Source organism: Canis lupus, chromosome 12, assembly GCF_003254725.2.
Source record: "Canis lupus dingo isolate Sandy chromosome 12, ASM325472v2, whole genome shotgun sequence".
NCBI lineage: Eukaryota > Metazoa > Chordata > Mammalia > Carnivora > Canidae > Canis > Canis lupus.
In genome coordinates this window covers 735,530-747,498 of record NC_064254.1, presented here as the reverse complement: position 1 = coordinate 747,498, position 11,969 = coordinate 735,530, and the positions used below count along the sequence as shown (strand labels likewise).

Sequence of the window (11,969 nt, the reverse complement as noted above, 5' to 3'; positions counted from 1 at the left end):
CTCCCCCAGCCGACCGAGCTGCGCGGCCCCGCGGAGAGGGAGGGAGCGGCCGGCCACTGGGAAGGAGGGGAGGGGGCAGAGGACTTCAAAACTGAACCAGGGGGAGACCCCAGACAAAGAGACCCCAGACAAAGGGAGATGACGGCGGCAGCGTCGGGCCGGCTGCACTGGCTGGCTGTGGCTGAGGCCTTACTCGGGCAGGGGATGTCCAGTCCTCCCAAGGGGGGAGAATCCAGACGTCGCCTGGCTGCAGGCCCTTGGAGGCCTCCTTCTGGGTCCCTAACAATCCACTCCCTCCACTCAGGATTTTGAAAAAGACACCCTGTTTTCAAGAACAGCCCCAGCTTCAAACATACGCTGACCTGTCACCTCTGAAATCAAATGTCCTTGTCAGACAGTGTCCGCCAGTTCTTAGTTTGGAAAATTTGATCCTCAGAGCAGAAGGTGACTGATAGGAGGGGGTGGCGCAGGGAGGGAGGTAGTGACCACACCTCTCACAGAGGGGAGAGAAAGCAGAGTACCAAGTGGGGAGAGGGGAAAGCAAGGCTTGGCCCCTCCGAGGTGAGGGCTGAGCTTGCCACTCACCATCTAGCTTCTTGTGCTGCATCCTACTGCATCAGTTCCCTCACCAGTAGACTGACATAACACCTGTCCCTGGAGTCTGTTGTGATAATGTGAGATGGCATCTGTAAAGCACAGGCAGGCCCTTTCATGGAAGCAACCAGCCACACTCCACTAACACGATCTCCCTCTGTGGCTCCCTCATGTGTCACTCAGGTCTCTGAGTTCCACCTCCCAGTTGATTCCATAGTTCCTAAGGGTTTGTGCGGGCAGGGCTCTGAAAGCAAGCACTGTAAGACATACATTGAGGAACACAACCCACTCCGTGCCACCCTCCCCAGGCATTTACAGTCAAGAGGGGGAGCCAGACATGTATATGCATATATATATACGTATATGTCTATAATCGCAGAAGGTAGCATCACCTGCGCTGGAGCTGGAAGGGGCTAGGGAAACCCAGGGGAGGAGCAGGCCAGTCCTGAGTCAAGGTCAAGGAAGACTTCATGGAAGAGTCGGAGTTTGGACTAGGCCTTAAGTGAGATGGAGATTTGCAGAGATGAGGCAGGGCCGCTCCTGGCTGAGGAAGGGAGGCATGAACATGGTTATGTGAAAATGCAGCTGTGACAGGAAGTCAGGGTCTGCCCAAGTGAGTAAACCCAGAGAGGCAGCGTGAGGTGAGGTGAGGTGAGGTGAGGTGATCTCATTAGTAGTTTGCCTCATTCTGTTGGTGAGAAGGGCCTTGGGATATTGAGCAGGGAAACGGCATGAATAGATTTTTAAAGGTGGTTCCTGGTGGCAGTGTGTTGGCAGCATCTGAGAGCAACAGCTGAGGGGTGCGGGTGGGAGGGCGTGTTGACTGTTGATCTCAACTTTATTCTGTCCACATCTAGCCAGTGTTTGACCTTCCACCCCCAGCCAGGAATGCCATGAGGAAATGCTGAGATCCTGTAGGGAAGTGGTGCACAGGCTAGATATTTTCCTGGTATTTACACCTATCATTTGGCCCTCTCCACTGGAGCCTTTGAGGTGGGTGGCACAGAGCTCTTCATAAAAGGAGAACCAGGGCTGGAGAGGTTCTGAGGCAAGTTACTGCTTCCTGCCCAGGACCTCTCCTAAATTCCTCCGCCTGTCTTCCAAAAGGGGGAGGGTAGAAGGAGGGGATCCAGAACAGCCCCTGTGAGGCCAGACTAGACACTCATCTCAGCCTCTGAGTCCTGCTCTCCCTGGAAACTTCACCTTTCAGCCAACTGCGGAGGCTTACGTTTCCTGCGATGAACAGGGAGGCGCATGCTTCACAAGTGACCAACAACCAACACTGCTATTGGAGAAAGAAGTGAAGGCCTGGAGGGAAAGAAATTCCAGCCTGGGCCTGGAGGCCAGAGAGGGAAGATGGTAGGAGAGAGAAAGGCTGAGCACAAGCTTAGGGTTGATGCGGGTCTCACTGGGGTGAAATATCCTGATAGTCCTGTATCAGAAATATTGTTGTTTATAGACAGAATCTCAGAATCTTCACTTTCTCTCCTCTGTTGTCCTTTGCCAAGAGCCTGTGGTACTCTCAGCAGCCCCTGGCCTCTTTCTGCTGGCGCTGCTGATTACTGAGCCTTGCTAGGGCCAGGCTCTGCCTTCAGCACTTTCCTGAGTCCTCTTATCACAGCTCTGTGATGTGGCATTTTGATATATGCCCACTTTTGACAAGACAAGTAAAAAAAAAAAAAAAAAAGTCAAATAACTTGCCCACAGATATGCACAGCAACTGGCAGATCTGGAATTCAAACCCAAGTCCTTCTGACTCCAAAGCCAAAGCTACACTGGAGGGTCTTAGCCATCATGATTTTCCCAAATCCAGAGTCTGTAAAAAGCCTTATGCTTTCCTTTTAGACCTTGAAAATACTCTTAACTTTCTTCATCTCCCGAGAATACCGGTGGCCCAAATCTTTCTTATTTGTGTATGAAGAACATACAGAGGGGATCCAACAGCGCCAAAAGCTTTGCTCAAGGTCACACTAGAAGTCAAGGTCAGTACTGAGATAGCAATTCTCAAACCAAGGTCCCTGGACTCCTGAGAACCCAAAATGCCCCATGAAAATGATTAAACTCCATGTTTTCATTTGACTGGTAATTTTTAAAAAGAATTGTAAGCATTTTCTGGATCACATATAACTGATCTCCGCCCTGTGTGTTAGTACTTGTGTTTGTTCATGTTTGTGTTTACCCCCTTAGGGTCAACTTAGCACTTCTGTAATTGCCTGAGTTACATGTGTACCAAGTGAAGTCCAGGGAACATGTACTGACAAAGATTTCTTAGCAATTTGAATAGACACAAGTATGGGGAGAACTGAGTCATCACCAGGCACACACACAGTGGAATATTGTGTCAATTTCAAGAAAACCTGCCTTAGGCAGTATGTGTTCATGTTGCCAGAGGCAGCTTCGTTTCAGAGAAACAGCTATTCATCACATCGATTAGTTTAAATTGTCTTTTACTTTTGTGTGTTTTATTTCTCCTTTGTTTCTAGGGCTTTATATCTGCTCAAGTATTGAAGCATCAAAATTCATGGTTGGCTGGGTTTGCACACATTTAAATTATAAAAATAATTTAAATCAAGTCCATGATAATTGCAGTTCTTCCAAAAGTGTCCACACATTCCTCAAGTTTTAAAGCAGGGCCAAACTAAACCTGGGCCTTCAGGAGCCTCCAAAGGCAACCTGTAGTGATGGAACTCCTGCTAAGGACAGAAATCTCATCTTCAAGATCAGTGTAAGGAGGTGGAAACTTGAGACCTCTGGATTACTGAGATGAGGGTAGGTCAGAGTGAAGAGGTCTTAGAGCAGGTACTTAGGGAAACCCCCACGCAGTGTTTATATGACAGAACCAGGAAATGAGGTGAGAATGTGTAGAATTTTCCCCAAATACATGTACACAGATTTTTAAAGAAAAAGTGTCTATGAAAAAGTGAAGTGTGCATAATTTCCCCGGCAATTCTACCCCTAGGAATTTGTACTAGATAGATAAAGTTGTACAGATGCACAAAGATGTGGATGGGCTTCCATTACCTTGTTTGAAATGAAAGAAAGAATAGCAAACAAAAGAAAGATAAGACAGTGAAATGGTCATTAATACTTGTGAAGAGCCATGAAAATGATAGTGGTTTAATTATTTTTTAAGATTTTATTTATTTATTTGAGAAAGACAGAGATAGCAAGTGAGATAGCACAAATGAGGAGAGGGAGAAGCAGGCTCTCTGCTCACTAACCAGGGCGGGGGTGGGGGTGCGGGGGGAGGCTCCATCTCAGGATCCCCGGATCATGACCTGAGCCAAAGGCAGACGTTTCACCGACTGAGCCCCCACAGGCACCCCAATGATGGTGGTTTTAGTTGATAATTTCCTATTAGCATGCTCTGAGAAAAGAACTTGTGTAAAAGTTGACTTTTGTCTTTTTGTCTCCATTTTAATTGACATTAAATAAATTCCTATGCCACCTGCAGCATGATTCCATGGAGATGCCTGTGTAAGAAGCAGCTGGATGGCCAATTAGTCACTATGATTTGAAACATTCACAGTTATAGTTTCCTATGTGAGGTTCTTGCCTGTGATTACTGTTTGTTTTCTTTGTCCACAGCATCTTAGTAGGCTTGGAACATCTTTCCAGGCCTCTCCTTATACATAAATTTAATCTACTCTGGTGGGTGACTGCCAATTTCTTTAAGGTGACATCACAAGTCTGCTAAATTAGATACAGTGTATGCCACATAGCATATATTTTAAGTCATACTTCATCAGACAAAACTTTCAAATTGGAAAATCCACTGTGTTAATCTTCTAACACAAACCACCCTGGGATGGCTGGGTGGCTCAGCAGTTGAGTTGAGCGTCGGCCTTTGGCCCAGGGCGTGATCCTGGAGTCCTGGGATCGAGTCCCACATCAGTCTCCTTGTGGAGAGCCTGCTTCTCCCTCTGCCGGTGTCTCTGCCTGTCTCTCTCTCTCTCTCTGTGTCTCTCATGAATAAATAAATAAAATCTTAAAAAAAAAACCCAAAAGTTAATAGCTTCAAACAACAATAAACAATTCACACTTCCACATGTAGTAATCTGTTATTATTGAAGTTTTCAAAAATAATTTGCACGTCAAAAACCTCTCTCCTTGCCTTGCCACCCACACTAGACCTCAGCTGGTGTTCCTTCTCTCAGAAAGTTGCCTGTCACTGTCTACCCAGAAAAGGCCAGTTTCTTAGAATCCACGTTGGTGCCTCTTTCTTTTATACCCATATTCAACCCATCATCAGGATTTTACTCCTTAAATATTTCTCAAACCTGACAATGTCTTTCCATCTCCTCTATTAGCCCTCCTAATTCACATCTTGCCAGAATAATCCAGGCCCCCCTGGCCTTCACCCTGGACTACTACAATCAATCCACACTGCAGACAAGAATCTTTTCAAAATGAACCTCTGATCATGTTATCCCCTGACTAAAACTCTTCAGTGATTCCCTTTGTTCTAGAAAGAAGTTAAAATTCCCCACCATAATCTAGAGTCCCTACTAGCCCCAGCAGTCGAGACAAAATAGTGGCTTTGAACAGACACACAAAAACAATGTGCCATGAGGTCCTCTAGCCCTGAGGAGCATCCACATGTAAGGATGCACAGGGCAAGAGTTGCCAGCATAGGTGCTGAGCTAATAGGAAGGAGCTGAGGGAGCAATGTTCCTAGAGGCCAATAGAAGGAGCAATGTAAGGAGGTCATGACCAACAAGAGCATGTGAGACTTGCAAGAGATCACTCCTAATCCCTTGGCTGAGCCTTTTAAGCATTAAATTTGTTTTGTTTTGGCTTCTTTGTGGGTTGTTTTTTGTTTTTTGTTTTTTGTTTTTTAGCCCAATGCAGGGCTTGAACTCAGTACCCTGAGATCAAGACCTGAGCTGAGATCAGATGCTTAACTGACTGAGCCACCCAGGTACACTTTAAGTATTAAATTTTTTAAAAAAGATTTTATTTATTCATGAGAGACACAGAGAGAAAGAGAGGCAGAGACACAGGCAGAGGGAGAAGCAGGCTCCATGCAGGGAGCTCGACACAGGACTCGATCCCGGGTCCCCAGGATCACACCTCAGGCTGCAGGCAGCGCTAAGCTGCTGCGCCACCAGGGCCACCGTAAATATTAAATTTTATATTTAGATTATCTTAATTTGTACTGAGTAGGTAATATACTCTTACAGTTCAAAATTTAAAAGCTCTGAAAGTACCTACAAGTGAAGCTTACCTCTCACTTGACTCCCAGGCCATCCTGTTCGTTTCCTCAGCAGCAATGCTGCAAATGAGTTATATCTTTCTGGTACTCTTTATATCCTTCTATACATATGGAAGCAAAATCATAATATACACACTACACACATTTTTGTTTTTTAAACAAAAAGAATCATGTTCTGTGTGTGTGTACTACTCAGTTTCCCACTTTTTTTCACTTATCAACGTTTGATATCAATATATCAAGGACTTGCATATAGTTCTTACAATTGCATAGCATTCTGTGGTATGGAAATACCACAGTTTTAAAAACTGGCCTCCTATTCATGACCATTTGGTTTGTTTTGTTTGTTTTGTTTTACCATTTGTTATTTATAACCTTTTGCACAAACAATTCTGCCACAAACTACCTTGTCATGTCACACATGAATGGCTATGTTTGTAGGGAAGATTTATAGAAGTGGCCTTGCTGAGTGAAAGGGACTTTGTGATTTTTTTTTTTTCTTAAAGATTTTATTTATTGGGACGCCTGGGTGGCTCAGCAGTTAAGTGTGTCTGCCTTCAGCTCAGGGCGTGATCCTGGATCCCGGGATCCAGTCCCGCATTGGGTTCCCTGCATGGAGCCTGCTTCTCCCTCTGCCTATGTCTCTACCTCTCTCTTTCTGTGTCTCTCATGAATAAATAAATAAAATCTCCATGAGAGACACAGAGAGAGAGAGAGAGAGAGAGAGAGAGAGGCAGAGGGAGAAGCAGGCTCCCCACGGGGACCCCGATCTGGGACTCGATCCCAGGACCCTGGAACCAGGACCTGAGCCAAAGGCAGATGCCCAACCACTGAGCCACCCAGGCACCCCAGGAATTTGGGATTTTGATTGACTTGGCCGGTTGCCTCCATTAGAAATTGAACCATTTTATACTCATACCACAAATGTAGGAGGGTCTTCTTAATATAGATTTTGATAGAGATTTGCTCCCATACATGAACTGACAAAATTAAGAAGTCGAGGAGGGCAGCCCGGGTGGCTCAGCAGTTTAGTGCTGCCTTCAGCCCACGGCCTGATCCTGGAGACTCAGGATTGAGTCCCATGTCGGGCTCCCTGCGTGGAGCCTGCTTCTCCCTCTGCCTGTCTCTCTCTCTCTCTCTCTCTCATGAATAAATAAATAAAATCTTAAAAAAAAAAAAAAAGAAGTTGAGGAAACCAAAATATAATTAAAGGCACTGTAATTTAAAAACAAAAGGAAAGAAAGAATCTTCTCTTTTGTGTTCAGAAGAGCTTTTGAAACTCTTTAGCACTTTCTCTTTGACAGAGGTTTTGCTAACTGCAGCCTACAGCTTTACTGACCACTGAAACCTGTCCTCTCTATCCCCTTGTTTGGACAAGTGGCCCTGCCATTCAAATGCTAGTTCTATTAGAAATGTTAAAAAGAAAAAATCCTAGCTAAGTTAGAAAAGCATAGTGTAGGGGATCCCTGGGTGGCGCAGCGGTTTGGAGCCTGCCTTTGGCCCAGGGCGCGATCCTGGAGACCCGGGATCGAGTCCCACATCAGGCTCCCGGTGCATGGAGCCTGCTTCTCCCTCTGCCTGTGTCTCTGCCTCTCTCTCTCTCTCTCTGTGACTATCATAAATTAAAAAATAAATAAATAAAAAAAGAAAGAAAAGCATAGTGTAAAGTAAAATACAGGCATAAATAAAATTTAAATAATTTTTTAAAAGGTCTGGAAACATATCAACCAATTACGATATAGGAATCTTATTTGGATCCTGATTTTCCAAGAAATTATATGTGTGTGTGCATAAAACACACATTCTAAGAAAGTTAATCCTTTATCCCTGACTTGGTATTTAATGATATCATAAAAGAATCATTGTTGATATTTGAAGTGTGATAATGATATTGTGATTATATTTTTTAAAAAGAGAGCTGTTACTCTTGGAGATCAGAGAAAATATTAATGAGGGGAAATGATGTAATGTTTGAGAGTGCCTCAAAACAATGGTGCAGTTGGGGCTGGATGAATCAAGATTGGTTTTTGGTTTATATGCCACAGGCAGGCAGTGGAGTCTATTATAGCATTGCCTCTCCTATTTTTTTTTTTTTAAGATTTATTTATTTATTTGAGAGAGAGAGCAGGAGCAAAAGGGGCAGAGGGAGAGGGAGAGAGAATCTCAAGCAGGTTCCACACTGACCAGAGAGCCCAATGTCACAACCTGAGTGGAAACCAGGAGTCCGGCGCTTAACAGACTGTGCCACCCAGGCACCCCACATTGCCTCTCCTTTTAAATATGATTTAAACTTTCCATAATAAAAAGGATATTTTAATTTAAATTTTTAAGTGTTTTACAAACTATTTGCTCCTCAGAACAATGGGTTTTGATGGGATGCTTGAATTTTTCCATCAGATAGATTAGTAAAAGGTTTGGAGATGTTTCTCATAAAATTTTTTTTGGTAAGAGAAGATGGGGAAGTTCTTATCTGCTCCACAAATGGAAGCATTGCTCCTATAGAGTTTGGAGCAATGAAAAGCAGTGGCACCACAGGGGTAGCTCCCCTGAGTCTGTTTTGGGGAGCTGTAAAGATCTTACAGGAGATCACACCCAAGCTAGACAGGAAGGATGAATGGTGTTTACAGGCCAAAAAACAGGGAGGAAGCACTCCAGGCAGAGGGTAATACTGTATGCAACAGCTTGAAGGTGTGAGAGAGACCACTGTAGGCATGAAGTAGAGGAAAGAAGAGGTGAATTGTAAAAGATTATATTATGCAAGTTTATCAGTCAGAATGTTGGTGGCTGCAAATGAAAAGTTTTTGGGTTTAAAAAGTTTCCAGACAAAGATCTGGGTTAATTTGGTGGCTTGATGATATCATCAAGGACCCAGCTTCTTTCCATCTCTCTGTTCCCTCATGGTCAATGTTTTAGAATTCATTCTTATGGACTGTGGTTGGCTGCTAAAGCAGCAGATACAATATCTTAAACAACCATGTTCAGAAGCAGAAAGGTTTTCCCAGAAGTGCCCCAGCCGACTTTCCCTCACTTCTCACTGGGCCCAGAGCCCTACTACTAAATCAACCATAGCAAGAGTGATGGAAGAGGCATTAGACGAACCATAGTAATACTTATATCTCTTTGGGCTGTGAGAGGACCTCCTTATCTGAATTTATGAGAGGGCAGCACTGAAACAATAAATAAAATTTGTAAAAGCTTTGCCATCAAGGAAGTAGGGATGACTGTTTTGTGAGTGCCAGAAGTGTCCTCTGCGAAAAGCTTTCATGAGATTAGACAGGCTTTCTTAAAGGGATTTACCTGCCATGACAAGAGGTTCGGATCTAATCCAATAGACTCTGGAAAGACCTTTTGAAATTGAGCTTGGGCATGATCAGATTTGCATAATGTTATAAAGAATGCTATGAAGGGAAATGAAATTAAGAGGCAGGGGTGCCAGTAATACAGGTGTTTTTTATGTGCTTCTAATTCTAAATCAGTTATATATCAGTAAACCAAAGCTGGCAGGTGGATAGATAACCTATGATGCCTGCTGGATTGCAGGCCACAAAAGGTGTTCTTCTTGGATCCTCCCCATGAACTTCATTGCTCTTCACCCTTGGGTAGAGTTAACCTAAGTACAAACAGAAGACCTAATGCCTCACTAGGATGCACTGTGATGGCAGCTGGTGGGGGTGGGGGGCAGGGGGCCCTAAAGGCCCCCGTGGTCAGGGTAGGAGGGGGCTGATAATGTTTGAATCAAAAAGGGCTGACATAAGTGCTAAGTTCTGCTGCTCTGCTCCAAGGAGAGACCACCATGCCCCATTCAAGGCACCAAAAGTGACAACCTGAGACTTTTACTTAATTTTAGGCATTATGCTATAAACTATACTGCCATCTATGATACATTCATCTGAGGGAAGTGCCCAAAAGCCATCTCATGCATCACTCAAGAACTTCATAAAGACCTGTCCCCTGACCTGAGAGCAATAGTGATACAAACCAAGTGCTACGCCTCCTTCTCTGTACTGCCAAAGCCCCTCCATTCATCATAGAAATAGTCTGCCACCACTACTGGCAGATCATCAGCTGAGGCTTAAAGTTCATATCGTGTCTCTGGAAAAGAGTGTTCAAACTTCTCTGCTGGAAGAGTTGCCTGTCCATTTGCCATTACCCACAGCAGGGGCCAGGTTCTGAATAGCAGTATAGCAACCTCCTGGAGGCATTCAACCATGGCAGGGTGTCCACCTTGACTGAGGCTTGGCCCATGTGCTCCATGAAAACTGCACTGAACAGTGAGGGGTTGGAGTTACAAAGTGGAGAAGGAAACTTCTCTGCAGAGATCTACCCTCCCTATTAATGGGATAGGCTTTTTAAGTTATTAAACTTACTTTATAACATAATTTCCAAAACACTCTACTCATATAATGAAATTATTCATATTATGAAAGAATCTCTCACTTGATGAAGTAATCACATGAACCCATTAGGTAGTATTTTCTCTTAATGTTATTATAGGGCATGTTTCCTGACCAATAGACACTTAACAAAAGGAGGGATTGAAAGTTTCTGTATTCTAAGCCACAGAACCAGAAAGTAAGAAAATTAAAAAAAAAAAAAAAAAAGGAAATCTGAAATTCTAGTAGTGTAAAAAAAAAGTTATATATTTGGATTTTCTTAGACAGGAAGCTAAAATTCCAGGCTTGTTTACAATCCTGGATGACCATCAAACTGAGCTTGGTTTCTGTGGGCTGCACAGCTGGAGGCAGATGTGCAGCAAGGGCAGGATGGCAAGTAGGCAATGGGGCTTAGTCTTACTATTTGTTCACTGGATGTTCTTCATGAGATCCTTTCCCTTCTGTAGAAAATGAGGCAAGAATACACCTCCTTTGTATACCATTTGGTAATTCAGGAGTCTTTTCACTCTCACAGAAAACTCTAAGAAATATTGGTACTCAAGGTTTACAAGGCCAAAATCCAAACAGTATGGAGTCTCAGGGGGATGTACCAGTTGTTCCCTGCCATGCACCTGCTGCTCAGACCTTTAGTCTATCTCCGCATGGGGTTCCCTAGGCCGAAGGAGAATGTGCCTCCAAGACCCTTCTCTGTTCCTCTGGAACCTTCTACTTCCCCCTCTGCAAATTGTCCTTCCTTTCAACTTCTGTCAAATTTTCCCATCTCCCCATGTCTGCACTGGCCTGCCTCCTTCTAACAGGATTAGCAAAACCCTGGTCTTCTCATGGTTTTGAAGTTATCACAGCCAAGAAGCCATTCTCCTCACTATCCAGTCTTGCCACAGAGTTTGGGAACCATGGTGTGGAATGGAAGGAAGAAGCACTTGGAGAAATAAGTGCATGTTTTTCTTTGGCTGTCACTAAATGTGGGGAAAAATCACACAATTTTAGCATAGCATAGAATAATCTCCTGTACTAGGCCCCAGTAGATCAGTGTAGCCATGGATTAAGAAGGATATTGCTCCACATGGTGAGACATGCTGTCAGCATCTATTTGCCTGAGAGTTGGCAGGCTTTGTGCACAAAACTCACCCAAACAGGAGCAGCAGCCAAACACAATTAACTGCACCCAATAACAAAGTCCTGAAGGTAAAATTTTAAATGGCTTTTTTTTGTCATTGTGTGTTTTGTTTTGTTTTGGTCTTGCAATGGGCTATAAACTCCATGGATGCAGAGACCATATGTATCTTGTTTACCTCATGGCTAGCATAGAAGAGGAATTCAGGAGATATTTGTTGAATTAAAGAGTAAGTGGATGTGATTTGTCACCACCGTCCAGTCCTCCATCCCAGGCAAAAAAAAAGAAGACTGTCAACATGTATCTGGTTCTGGAAGCTCTGCAAGACCCTGAAGCACACAGGTATTGTTTGGGCAGTCCTCTAATGAAATAGAATATGAAAAAGAAGGGACTCCTGGGTGGCTCAGCAGTTGACGTCTGCCTTTGGCTCAGGGCATGATCCCAGGTCCTGGAGTCGAGTCCCACATCGGGCTCCCTGCAGGGAGCCTGCTTCTCCCTCTGCCTGTGTCTCTGCCTCTCTGTCTGTGTCTCTCATGAATAAATAAATAAAATCTTTTTAAAAAGAAAAAGAATATAAAAAAGAAATTTCCTCTCTAGGCATAGACATCACCTAATGTAGATTTGGTGCCTTAAGGGCTTCAATTCATTCAAG

The 11,969-nt window shown here is 44.0% G+C and overlaps 1 long non-coding RNA gene across 1 annotated transcript; it reads left to right on the top strand.

Moving 5' to 3' along the window:
- The first annotated feature begins 12 nt into the window (after nt 1–12).
- LOC112641267 (uncharacterized) lies at nt 13–2,854 on the top strand. Its single transcript, XR_003124569.3, has 3 exons — nt 13–444; nt 1,805–1,953; nt 2,440–2,854. It is a non-coding gene; the product is annotated as an uncharacterized LOC112641267 (long non-coding RNA).
- Nucleotides 2,855–11,969: the final 9,115 nt, after the last annotated feature.